The following is a 12,062-nucleotide window of genomic DNA, read 5'->3' on the forward strand; positions in this document are numbered from 1 at the left end:
TGCGCACTAGCACCCGGCACAAGGGACAGGCCCCCCCCCCAGGACGGCGCATGCGCACTCACTGCCTCGTCTCAGCGGTGGGCGGAAGGGTACTTGGGCGCCATGGTTACGGGGACGCGGGGTCTTGTCCTGCCGGGAGCCCAAGGGCCGCGCCGCTCACAGGGGCCCAGCCCGGAGCTGGCCAGCCAGGCACTGGGCGCCCCGCCAGAGCCTGCGCGGTGACGGTCCGGGCCCTGCCTCGCCTGGGCATCCTAGAGCGGCGCTGGGCTGCAGGGGCCTCGGGCGCTGGGCAGCGGAACGGCACTGGCCAGTGGCTACCTGTGCAGCCCGCCCCTTTCAGCGGCACCAGCCCCGCAGTGCCCACAGCACTGAGCCTTTGCAGGTGGCAGACAAGGAAGAGGACACCCAGGACGTTGATCCCGAGCGCTCTGGGTCACTCGGTCAGCTGGCCGCAATCCAGCCGGGTGCGTCTGAATATTGCGGAATGGACATGTCTGCATTTGGGAACAAAGAATGTCAGCCATGGTTACAGGGCGGGGGAGTCCATCCTGGGACACGGACTCTGAAACAGTCTGGGGGTCATGGTGGCTAATCAGCTGGACATGAGCTCCCAGCGTGATGCTCTGCCCAGAAGGGCTAATGTGATCTTTGGATGCATAAACAGGAATCTCACATAGGAGTAGAGAGGTTATTGCAGCTTGTATTTGGCAGTGGTGCATAGGTGGCAGGTGACTCTTGTGTTTGGGGAGGCCGGGTGCGAGCACTGGAAGCTCCCTAGAAGTGGGGGGCCCCATCCCCACTCAGCCTCCTCCCCTGAGGTCCCGCCCGCACTCAGCCACTTCCCCCGAGGCCCTGCTGCAGCCCAGCCTCTTCCTGCTCCCCCATCTCTTCCCCGACTCCCCTACTGCCTGCCCACCACTCACTCCTCTCTGCCCCCACACCCACCGTTTGCTCCTTTCTGCCTCCTCCTGCCTTACGGGCGAGTGACAGGAGGAGGGGGCGGAGAGGAGCGGGTGAGTGGAGCCTCAGGCAGGGAAGAGGCAGAGCGAGGGCGGGGTTTCAGGGGGAAGAGGCGCAGTGCAGGTGGGGACTCAGGGCGGAGCTACGGTCTGGGCGCTGGTGACCCCCCTCCCCCACACTTTTCAGGAGCTTCTGGTGGCAGCACTCCATAGACGGCTGGCCGTCACATGTCCAAAGGCAGGTGCACCACATCCGGCATTTTTTGCTGTATTTGGAGAGGCTTAGCCTCCCCAAATCTCTTATGCCCACTGCCCATGCACTGGTGTAACTGCTACTGGAATACTGCTGTGACGGGTTGGATCACAGAAACCCCCTTGGGAACTGCCACCTGATGTGCTGAGACTACCTTTAAGCCTGTTTTCCCTGGCAGCTTGGGACTTCAGTGCCCTGCCTGGTTTGAGCCAGACACGCTTGCCTGCTACAAACACAGACCCAGGTCTGAACCACATCCCCCAAAAGCTGCAGGCTTAACTGAAAACAGCTTAAGAAGTGTTCCTGTCTCCTACACTCAGGTACTCCAATGGGGTCCAAACCCCAAATAAATCCGTTTTACCACGTATAAAGGATAAACTCATAAATTGTTCGTCCTCTATAACACTGAGAGAGATGCACAGCTATTGCCCCCCCCAGGTATTAATACATATTCTGGGTTAATTAATAAGTAAAAACTGATTTTATTAAATACAAAAAGTAGGATTTAAGTGGTTCCAAGTAATAACAGATAGAACAAAGTGAATTACCAAGCAAAATAAAATAAAACACGCAAGTCTAAGCCTAATACAGTAAGAAAGTGATTACAGATGAAATCTCACCTCAGAGACGTTCCAGTAAGCTTCTTTTACAGACTAGCCTCCTTCTAGTCTGGGTCCAGCAATCACTCACACCCCTGTGGTTACTGTCCTTTGTTCTGTTTTCTTTCAGGTATCCTTTGAGGGTGGAGAGGCTATCTCTTGAGCCAGCTGAAGACAAAATGGAGGGGTCTCCCAGGGCTTTATATAGTTTCTCTCTTGTGGGTGGAAATTCCTCCCTCCCCCTGTGTAGAATGCCCTCTACAAGATGGAGTTTGGGAGTCACCTGGGCAAGTTACATGTCCATGCATGACTTAGTTCTCTACAGGAACGTTCCCAGGAAAACTCAGATGTGGACTGGCGTCTATCAAAGTCTATTGTCAGCTTAAGTGTTTCTTGATTGGGCACTTACTGAGAATAGTCTTTTCTCAAGAAGCTGACCAAATGCTTCACTGAGGCTACTTAAAATCAAACAAATACACAGCCAATATTCATAACTTTGAATACAAGAATGATACATGCATACAAATAGGATGAATATATTCAGTAGATCATAACCTTTGCAGAGATATGTTAGGTGGCATATGTAGCATAAAACATATTCCAGTTATGTCATATTTACATTCATAAGCATATTTCCATAAAGCATTATGGAATGCAATGTCACAACTGTGTCCAGTTCTGGTGTCCACAATTCAAAAAGCATATTGATAAATTGTAGATGGGTCAGAGAAGAACCACAAGAATGATTAAAGGATTGGAAAACACGCCTTATAGTGATAGATTCAAGTAGCTCAATCTATGTAGCTTAACAATAAGGTTAAGGGGTGACTTGTTTACAGTTTGAGTACTTACACGGGGAACAAATATTTGATAACAGGCTTTTCAATCTAGCACACAAAGGTATAACACAATCCAATGGCTGGAAGCTGAAGCTAGACAAATTCAGACTGGAAATAAAGCTTAATTTTTAACAGTGAGGGTAATAAATCATTGGAACAACTTAACAAGGGTCATGGTGGATTCTCCATCACTGACAATATTTAAGTTAAGATTGGCTGTTTTTCTGAAAGATCTGCTCTTGGAATTATTTTTGGGAAATTCTATGGTTTTTGGTATACAAGAAGTCAGACTAGGTTATCACAACAGTCACTTTTGGCCTTGGAATCTATGACTCCATGAATAGGACCCTATCAAATTCATGGTCCATTTTGGTCAATTTCACGGTCATAGGCTTTTAAAAATTGCAAATTTCATTATTTCAGATATTTAAATCTAAAATTTCATGGTGTTGTAACTGTAGGGGTCATGACCCAAAAAGGACTGTGGGGAGGGTCACAAGTTTATTGTAGGGGAGTTGTGTTTATTATATGGAGATATACCTATCTCACAGAACTGGAAGGGACCCCAAAAGGTCATTGAGTCCAGCCCCCTGCCTTCACTAGCAGGACCAAGTACTGATTTTGCCCCAGATCCCTAAGTGGTCCCCTTAGGGATTGGACTCACAACCCTGGGTTTAGCAGGCCAATGCTCAAACCACTGAGCTATCCCTCCCCCCTTATTCTTGCCACCCTTATTCCTGTGCTGCTGCCTTCAGAGCTGGGACCTCGGCCAGCAGCTGCCACTCTCCAGCCGCCCAGCTCTGAAGGCAGCAGTGCAGAAGTAAGGGTGGCATGGTATGGTATTGCCACCCTTACTTCTGTGCTGCTGCTGGCGGGGCGCTGCCTTTGGAGCTGGGCACCTGGCCAGCAGCTGCTGCTCTCTGGCCACCCAGCTGAAGTGAAGGCAGTGCAGAAGTAAGGGTGGCAATACTGTGACCCCTTACAATAACCTTGGGACCCCCCTACACCTCCATTTTGGGTCGGGACCCCCAGTTTGAGAAACGTTGCTCTCCCCTGTGAAATCTGTATAGTATAGATAAAAGTACACAAAAGACCAGATTTCATGATCTGTGACGCGTTTTTCACAGCTGTGAATTTGGTAAGGCCCTATCCATGAATTAATACATGTTATTGTGAGTTCCCTCTTGCAGTTTAATGCTGTTAAATAGCACCTGGAAACACATACATTTTTATATTGGCCCATGAGGAAATTCAGTTTTGGATGGAGTTGAGCAATTTAAATCAAGGTGAAATTGATTTAAGGTGATTTAAATAATTGATTCTTAAAAAAAAAATCATAGATTCACTGAGGCAGGACCAAGTAAACCTAGACCATCCCTGACAGATGTTTGTCCAATCTGTTGTTAATAACCTCCAACGATGGGGATTCCACAGCCTCCCTTGGAAGCCTATTCCAATGCTTAACTACCCTTATAGTTGGAAAGTTTTTCCTAATATCTAACCTAAATCTTCCTTGCTGCAGATTAAGCCCATTACTTCTTGTCCTACCTCCACTGGACATAGAGAATAATTGATCACTGTCCTTTTTATAACAGCCCTTAACATATTTGAAGATTATTATCAGGTCCACCCTCAGTCTTTTTTTCTCAAGACTAAAAACATGCCCAGTTTTTTAAAACTTTCCTCAGCGGTCAGGCTTCCTAAACCCTTTATCATTTTTGTTGCTCTCCTCTGGACTCTCTCCAATTTATACACATGTTTCCTAAAGCGTGGCACACAGAACTGGACATAGTACTCCAGCTGAGGCCACATCTGTGCTGAGTAGAGTGGGAGAATTGCCTCCCGTGTCTTACATATGACACTCTTGTTAATATACCCCCGAGTGATATTAGCCTTTTTCACAACTGTATCACATTGCTGATTCATATTCAATTTGTGATCCATTTTAACCCCCAGATCCTTTTCAGCAGTGCTACTGCCTATCCAGTTATTCCCCATTTGGTAGCTGTGCACTTGATTTTTCCTTCCTAAGTGTAATACTTTGCACTAATCTTTATTGAATTTCATCTTGTTGATTTCAGACCAAATCTCTAATTTATTAAGGTCATTTTGAATTTTAATCCTGTCATCCAAAGTGCTCTCACCCCTCCCAGCTCAGTGTCAGCCACAAATTTTGTAAGCACACCCTCCACTCCATTATTTTTAAAATCATGATTTTTAATTGCTCTGGTTTTCAATTTACCTTTCTTTGTCCAGTTAGAAATATATTGGTAACTTTCAATAGCATAAAAGAGTAAGTTATGTACCCAGTTTTCCCACTCATTAAAAAAACATTTGAACAATATTTTAAAGAAAGGACATCCAATATTTGAAGAAAATCATATTTGCAATTTATTCAGAAAGTTTGAATTAAGGTAATATGAGTAACAATTAATTTGTATATAAGAGATATTATCAAACCATCATTACTAATATACACTATTGAGACAACTCAGTGTGTGTATTTATTTGAGAAATGGCTTGTGAGACGACAATAATACTTTACTATTGACAGGTGTATGTCTCGAACGGTAGATACAAAATCCTGGTAAATGTGTAGTACAGGACTTCAGACAAGGCCACAGACCTGCAAACAAGCATGTGCATGCTTAACTTTAAGTGCAGGAATAGTCCCATTTTAGTCAGTGGGGCTGCTCCTATGCTTCAAGCTCAGTGCATATGTAGATATTTGCAGGATCATGCCCAAAGTTGTTCAAACACACTTCTTTGAGAACAGAAGCCATATACAATGTCTTTGTGAATAAAGTGGGTGTTGGTAGGTGCAGTGTAGCTGGACAGTATAAAGAAATTTCCCAGACAGACCAACAGCTATTCGCGTAGCTGAAGTTGCGTATCTTAAGTCGATCCCCCCCCCCCATAGTGTAGACCTAGCCTATATTATTATCTGTTTTACAGTTCCCAAAAGTATGGTGGATACTTTACAGAACATCTAGAAGGCATAATCCTGGCCCCAAAAAGCTTACAGTAAAGAATGACATAACATGATAAATGGATGCAATACAAACAAATTATGTAGGGTGACCAAATGTCCCGATTTTATAGGGAAAATCCCGATTTTTGGGTCTTTTTCTTATATAGGCTCCTATTACCCCCCACCCCCCGTCCCGATTTTTCACATTTGCTATCTGGTCACCCTAAATGATGTAAAGCTGTAGTGTCACTGTGGCTGGTAAATGAGACTAAAAGGGAGAGAGGTCTTTTCACAATAAATTGGCAAACTGTTTAAATGAGATTAAAAAAGTACAAGATACGCTTTCCTTTGCCACTTGACAGCAAGGTGACATGACAATCAAGTCAGCTGTCTTGACATAAACAGATTTAAAATTTCAAAAGATCTAAAATGAGAGTGGAATTATTTGACTGGGATTGAGATGTATGGTATGTCCTGTGTTAGCTGCTCTTCTGAAAGGACTTCAGTTTCGGTATGGTACCTGCATTGTTGATAAATCCACGCATTCCCTCCCGTCCCATGAAGGATAATGACTTTCTTGTCTGGCAGAAGAAAGATCTTTTTGTTCTCTTTTGTTAAGTCTCAGCTCTGAAGAGGTTACAGACAGACAGTCACTTGGAGACAGACTTGGCTTTATTGTATAAATTTCCAGCATTGATAATATACACTTCACGTTGCTTGGCTGAGAAGGAGCAGCTCTTCTCTGGATGCTTTTGTGCCCCTGAGATTTGTACTTTTGAGGAAGATTGATAAAAGATGTTAGTTGCAAAGATAGGGAAGTGTATGGATTATGAGGGTCCCATGGCACACATTGTCTGTGTTCACCATAAGGGACAAGAGAGGCACATAGCTCGGGTTTGGTGACACCTGCATTTGTCCAGCGCAAATAAAATGATCTTCTAGCATGAGCTGGAATAGCCAGTGGTTCCAAAAGATTTTTATACTGTGGGCCATTTCTTATGACAGGATCTTATATATCACCTCCCCTTCCAACTTCCCAGTCCTGATCCTACACCTTCCTGTAGCAAAAATAGGACTTGGTTATATTAGAAAAAGTAATATTAAGACACTACTGAGTAGGGTCAGATTGGGCTGCTGAGCAACTGGGTCAGATATCTGTAAGGGGCCTCTGCATAGAGCTTATATGAGCTCTCTACCATTGGTTCCCTCCTGGTGGGAGCTGGAGGAACAATCCTCCCCCAGGAAACTACTGGGAGGGATGACCAAGAATAGAGGTGGGGGAGGATATAGACTGTGTGTGAAAGGAAGAATATACTGGAGCAGCTAGAGTTCATAACCAGTTCAGCTACCATCCATTAATAGCTCAAGGTTACCTGCTGGCATGCTGCAGTCATAAAAGAATCTAGAAGATCTTCCTTCTTCATAAGCCAAATCAATCAGCAGAATTGTTCCATGGAGTAAATCAGTGAATCAACCCAGACTGCCCGTGCTGCCCACCCACATCCAAGTCTCTCCTACTACAAAGAGCTCTGAGCCAACTTCAGAGATAAAAAAATCCAAACAAGAATGATCCTTGCTGAGACAAAACTAACCCTAGCAGAACATGGTTCCTGTCCCACCCCATCTGCTCAGATGGAATTACATTTTTTTTAAATTAATGGAGCTATCCTATCTCCTAGAACTGGAAGAGACCTTGAAAGGTCATCAAGTCCAGCCCCCTGCCTTCACTAGCAGGACCAAGTACTGATTTTGCCCCAGATCCCTAAGTGGACCCCTCAAGGATTGAACTCACAACCCTGGGTTTAGCAGGCCAATGCTCAAACCACTGAGCTATCCCTGACCAATCATCCAAAAAGGAGTCCTGGAAGCTCCGAGGAATGTTCTGCCTGTGCCCTGTGAAATTACCCCTGTCCCTCCTGGCTGGTGAAGTCTAGTGAAGAGTTTCTGGCCCCCAGGACAAATGAGACAAAAACCTCTTTCAAAGGGTATGTCTATACTATGGGATTAATCCGTATTTATATAATTCGAATTTTGGAAACAGATTGTATAAAGTCGAATGTATGCGGCCACACTAAGCACATTAATTGGGCGGTGTGCGTCCATGTACCGGGGCTAGCGTCGATTTCTGGAGCGTTGCACTGTGGGTAGCTATCCCATAGTTCCCGCAGTCTCCCCCACCCATTGGAATTCTGGGTTGAGATCCCAGTGCCTGATGGGGCAAAAAACATTGTCGCAGGTGGTTCTGGGTACAGCTTCACCCCTCCCTCCATGAAAGCAATGGCAGACAACCATTTCGCGCCTTTTTTCCTGGGTGAACACTGCAGACTCCATACCACGGCAAGCATGGAGCCCGCTCAGCTCAAGACAGCAGTCATGAACATTGTAAACACCTCATGCGTTCTTGTGCAGTTTATGCTGAGCCAGGACCAGAAAAACGAGACGAGGAAGCGGCGGCGACGGCAGCACAGCGACAAGCGTGATGAGGACATGGACATGGACACAGAATTCTCTCAAACCGCGGGTCCCAGTGCTTTGGAGATCATGTTGTTAATGGGGCAGGTTCTATCCATGGAATGCCGATTCTGGGCCCGGGAAACAAGCACAGACTGGTGGGATCGCATAGTGTTGCAGGTGTGGGACGATTCCCAGTGGCTGCGAAACTTTCGCATGCGTAAGGGCACTTTCATGGAACTTTGTGACTTGCTGTCCCCTGCCCTGAAACGCCAGAATACCAAGATGAGAGCAGCCCTCACAGTTGAGAAGCGAGTGGCGATAGCCTCTGGAAGCTTGCAATGCCAGACAGCTACCGGTCAGTCGGGAATCAATTTGGAGTGGGCAAATCTACTGTGGGGGCTGCTGTGATGCAAGTAGCCAAAGCAATCACTGAGGTGCTGCTACGAAAGGTAGTGACTCTGGGAAATGTGCAGGTCATAGTGGATGGCTTTGCTGCAATGGGATTCCCTAACTGTGGTGGGGTGATAGATGGAACCCATATCCCTATCTTGGCACCGGAGCACCAGGGTACCCAGTACATAAACCGCAAGGGGTACTTTTCAATGGTGCTGCAAGCACTTGTGGATCACAAGGGATGATTCACCAACATCAACGTGGGATGGCCGGGAAGGGTTCATGATGCTCGCGTCTTCAGGGACACTACTCTGTTTAAACGGCTGCAGCAAGGGACTTACTTCCCGGACCAGAAAATAACCGTTGGGGATGTTGAAATGCCAATAGTTATTCTTGGGGACCCAGCCTACCCCTTAATGCCATGGCTCATGAAGCCATACACAGGCAGCCTGGACAGGAGTCAGGAGCTGTTCAACTACAGGCTGAGCAAGTGCAGAATGGTGGTAGAATGTGTATTTGGCCATTTAAAAGGTCGCTGGCGATCGTTACTGACTCGCTCAGACCTCAGCCAAATCACAGTTAGGGAATCCCATTGTTATTTCTGCTTGCTGTGTGCTTCACAATCTCTGTGAAAGTAAGAGGGAGACCTTTATGGCGGGGTGGGAGGCTGAGGCAAATCACCTGGCTGCTGATTATGCGCAGCCAGACACCAGGGCGATTAGAAGAGCATGCCAGGAAGCGCTGTGCATCAGAGAAGCTTTGAAAACCAGTTTCATGATTGGCCAGGCTACAGTGTGAAATTTCTGTTTGTTTCTCCTTCATGAAAACCCGCCCCCTTTATTGACTCATTCTCTGTAAGGAACCCACCCTCCCCCTTCCCCCAGCTTGCTTTCAAAGGAAATAAAGTCACTATCGTTTAAAAATAATTTATTCTTTATTAATTGATTATAAAAAGAGGGAGGGAACCCGGGTGGGGTTTGGGAGGAGGATCGGCGGGAAGGAAAAGGCCACTAAAAAAAGGTTAAAAAAATGACAGCCTTTTGCTTGGGCTGTTCACTGGGGTGGAATGTGAGGGTGTACGGAGCCTCCCCCCCCCGCGTTCTTACACGTCTGGGTGAGGAGGCTATGGAACATGGTGAGGGGGGAGGGGCGTTATACAGGGGCTGTAGCGGCACTCTGTTATCCTGCTGCCGTTCCTGAAGCTCCACCAGACGCCGGAGCATGTCTGTTTGCTCACGCAGCAACCCCAGCGTTGCATCCTGCCTCCTCTGATCTTCCTGCCGCCACCTCTCATCTCGAGCGTCTCTCCTCTCCTCACGTTGGTCCCTCCTGTCCTCACGTTGGTCCCTCATGTCCTCACGTTCACTGGCTTCTTTCCTATACTTTGAAACCGTGTCCTTCCACTCATTCAGATGAGCTCTTTCAGTGCGGGTGGATTCCATGATTTCTGCGAACATCTCGTCTCGCGTCTTCTTTTTCCGACGCCTTATCTGAGATAGCCTTCGGGATGGAGGAGGGAGGCGTGAAGAATTTGCAGCTGCTGGAGGGAGGGAAATAAGGAAAGAATTTTTTTAAAAGATACATTTTGCAGAACAATGCTTATACTCTTTCACGGTGACCAACACTATTCACATTACATAGCACGTGATTTCTGTGCAAGGTTGCATTTTGCCTCTTAATATTGAGTGCCTGTGGCTTTGCTGCTAGAGATCACAGACGCAGGTCCGGGCAACAGAATTCGGCTTGCATGCAGCCATGGTAAGCCATTGTCTTTCGGCTTCTGCGCCCTCCTTTCTCACATACCAAGCAAAGCCCGTTGAGTGCTGCTGTTTTCCTGTTAACCTTCAGCAGCAGAAAACAAACTAACCCCCCCCCCATCCAATTCTCTGGATGATCGCTTTACCCCTTCCCCCACCGCGTGGGTGGTATCAGGGAAGATCCCTGCTAGCCAAACGCGAAAAGCTCTGGGCCAATTCCCCCCCGCGCTTGGCTAACTGCAGGGAAGGATTTCTTTTCAGCCACAGGCAAACAGCCCAGTAGGAACGGCCACCTCTGTCCCCTTAATTAAATTCCCGTATTTCAACCAGGTTACCATGAGCGATATCACTCTCCTGAGGATTACACAGCGAGATAAAGAACGGATGTTGCTTGAATGCCAGCAAACACCGGGACCATACACTGCCAGGCTTTGTCATGCAATGATACCAGATTACTTGCTGCAAGCATGGCGTGGTCAAGTGTCCTACCATGGAGGATGGAATAAGGCTGCACTGCCCAGAAACCTTGTGGCAAGGCTTTTGGAGTACCTCCAGGAGAGCTTCATGGAGATGTCCCTGGAGGATTTCCGCTCCATCCCCAGACACGTTAACAGACTTTTCTAGTAGCTGTACTGGCCGCGAATGCATCCCAAGTCCTCAGGGCAAAGTAATCATTAAAAAACGCTTGCTTTTAAAACAAGTTTTATATTTTAAAAGGTAAACTCACCTGAGGTCCCTTCCATGGGGTCGTGGTCTTGGATACTGGCTTGGGAGGGTAGGGAGGGTACTTCAGTCAGGCTGAGGAAAAGATCCTGGCTGTTGGGGAGAACGGAGTGCTGGGTGCTCTCCGCAAGCTTGTCCTCCTCCTCTTCCCCGTCCGCAGAATCCTCAGGTGTAGCTGATGAGATTATCCCCGCCTCGGAATCCACGGTCAGAGGTGGGGTAGTGGTGGCGGCCCCCCCTAGAACTGCATGCAGCTCGGTGTAGAAGCCGCATGTCCACGGCTCTGACCCGGAGCGACCGTTTGCCTCCTTTGTTTTTTGATAGGCTTGTCTGAGCTCCTTGACTTTCATGCGGCACTGATCTGAGTCCCTATTGTGGCCTCTCTCCATCATGCCCTTGGAGATTTTTTCAAAAGTTTTGGCATTTCGTCTTTTCGAACGAAGTTCTGCTAGCACTGAATCCTCTCCCCATATAGCTATCAGATCCAGTACCTCCCGTACGGTCCATGCTGGTGCTCTTTTTTGATTATCGGCCTGCATGGTTACCTGTGCTGATGAGCTATCTGTGGTCACCTGTGCTCTCCACGCTGGGCAAACAGGAAATGAAATTCAAATGTTCGCGGGGCTTTTCCTGTCTACCTGGCCAGTGCATCCGAGTTCAGATTGCTGTCCAGAGCGGTCACAATGGTGCACTGTGGGATAGCTCCCGGAGGCCAATACCATCGAATTGCAGCCACACTAACCCTAATTCGAAATGACAAAATCGATTTTGGCGCTACTCCGCTCGTCGGGGTGGAGTACAGAAATCGATTTTAAAGAGCCCTTTATTTCGAAATAAATGGCTTCATTGTGTGGACGGGTGCAGGGTTAATTCGATTTAACGCTGCTAAATCCGAATTAAAGTCATAGTGTAGACCAGGGCAAAGAAAGCATGCTAAGGATATGCTAAGGAATGCACTGGTGTCTCTGAACTTGAAGAAGTCTAAACTTATTGCCAACAACCTCAGCAACACTGCCCATTTCCAGCTTCCCTTTTCTTGACAAGGTCACTGAGGAGGTTGTAGCATCCAGGCTTCAACAGCGCCTGTATCCTCTGCAATTAAGTTTCAGGCCAG

The sequence above is a fragment of the Terrapene carolina genome, unplaced genomic scaffold, assembly GCF_002925995.2.
Source record: "Terrapene carolina triunguis isolate 2854851 unplaced genomic scaffold, T_m_triunguis-2.0 Scaffold236, whole genome shotgun sequence".
NCBI lineage: Eukaryota > Metazoa > Chordata > Testudines > Emydidae > Terrapene > Terrapene triunguis.